General features: G+C 35.2%; 1 non-coding gene across 1 annotated transcript; it reads right to left on the bottom strand.

Annotated features, from left to right (window-relative positions):
• Nucleotides 1-453: 453 nt before the first annotated feature.
• On the bottom strand, nt 454-555 carry LOC143395995 (U6 spliceosomal RNA). Its single transcript, XR_013090896.2, has one exon. It is a non-coding gene; the product is annotated as a U6 spliceosomal RNA (small nuclear RNA).
• Nucleotides 556-1,741: the final 1,186 nt, after the last annotated feature.

Below are 1,741 nucleotides of genomic sequence, written 5' to 3'. Positions count from 1 at the left end.
ACTCTAAGACGTGTTGTTAAGTGAACTTGTCCACACGTGAACATGATACTCTACACTTTCCAAAACCTAAATGGTGTGGCCTACTACGTGCCTAAGCTAATTAGTTTGTATGGAATTGCCTACTGTTCCTAGGGCCATGATGAACAAAACAACATGAGATTGTATAAAGCACACGAGAAAGTGATACCATCAAGAGATGCAATACACATGGAATGTATAAGGCACCACCAGCAGAGCATGCAGAATGTCTTACAGCACACATTTTTAAAAATGTTTCTATTAGTGCATAATATTTACCCATAATAGTGTTTTGACCTACTCATTACATGCATGCAACATGATTTGCTCCACTTCAGTCCCCAGTGCTTCCTCTCTCCCTCCCTCCTTCTTCCCCCTATTCCCCTTTCTTTACACTACTAGTATTTCTTCTATTTATTTATTGTTTCTTTAATTAAAAACATGGAATACTTTACAAATTTGCATGTCATCCTTGTGCAGGGCCCATGCTATTCTTCTCTGTATCATTCAATTTTAGTATATGTGCTGCCAAAGCGAGGATGATAGTCGGCATTTTAATGTAAGCAGAACAGGTACTCTCTAAAATAACGACAGCATGCATAGTAAATACATTAGCCAGTAGCATAGCCATTTGTTGTCATTATCAAGTGTTTTTTATTATGCTTTATGTACTGTGCTCTTGTATGACTGACAGCACAGTAGGTCTGTTACCTCCAGCACTACCACAACATGAGCAATGTTTTGTGCTGTGAACTGGCTACAGAGTCACTAGGTGACAGAAATTTTACAGTTCCACGATGCTCTTATGGCCCTACCTGGATCATGATTGACCCAGACATTGCAATGTGGCACATGATCATAATAGCAGTGTGGACATGTTAATTTTTATCTGCAAATTTTTCTGCATCTTTCTTTTCCTGTAAGAAACATTTTACACGCACAAAGACAATTCTAAATTTCTTTGTGTATTTATTTTATTCAATAAATGTAAATTAAATTTATGTATTTGCTACTCGCATACTTTAATATTTTTAAAATATTTTGTTATCAAGAAAAATGCCACAACTAGCAACTCACCCCCAATTTTAGCAGCAGTTTTTGAATCAAAAGTTCATAAGTAGTTTGGCTGTTGGTTCTAAGAAGCTCTAGAAGTAATTAGTTCTCCATCCATTCCAAATTAGGCCTTCAGTTTTAGTGTCTGGCTTCTTTTACTTTTAATTATGTTTTTGAATTTCTTTTATGTTCTTATGCAAGCATGTATTATCACTTCTTTTCTTCTTAGGGCTGAGTGACATCACATCACATGGATGTACCAGTTTTGTTTATTGCTTCATCAGGTGATCAGTGTTGGTTTATAAATCATATTGCTGTGAACATTGTGTGTATGTGTGTGTGTGTGTATGTGTGTGCACTTCCAACTTTTGGATATATACCTAGAGTGGAATTGCTAGGTTGTATAGTGACTATTGCTAATCTTATGAGCAATACCATTGATTTCTGTATCTTGATGTATTGACATTACCAAATCATACTTTCAAAATGAAAGCTATTAGCAATGTTACAGGAGCTTTTGTGGAATAAGCACATTGTTTTTCTTTTGCCCACAATTTATTTCTTTAGTTTACCCAATAAATGGTCAAGAAACAGAACTGGAAAGAAACAAAAACTAATTACCAATTAAGAAAGTGTATCATTATTGACTCTGATAAATACCTGAGAAAAA

Source organism: Callospermophilus lateralis, chromosome 3, assembly GCF_048772815.1.
Source record: "Callospermophilus lateralis isolate mCalLat2 chromosome 3, mCalLat2.hap1, whole genome shotgun sequence".
NCBI classification, from domain to species: Eukaryota; Metazoa; Chordata; class Mammalia; order Rodentia; family Sciuridae; genus Callospermophilus; species Callospermophilus lateralis.
Note: the sequence above shows the minus strand (reverse complement) of the source record. Positions and strands in the feature narration are given on the sequence as shown.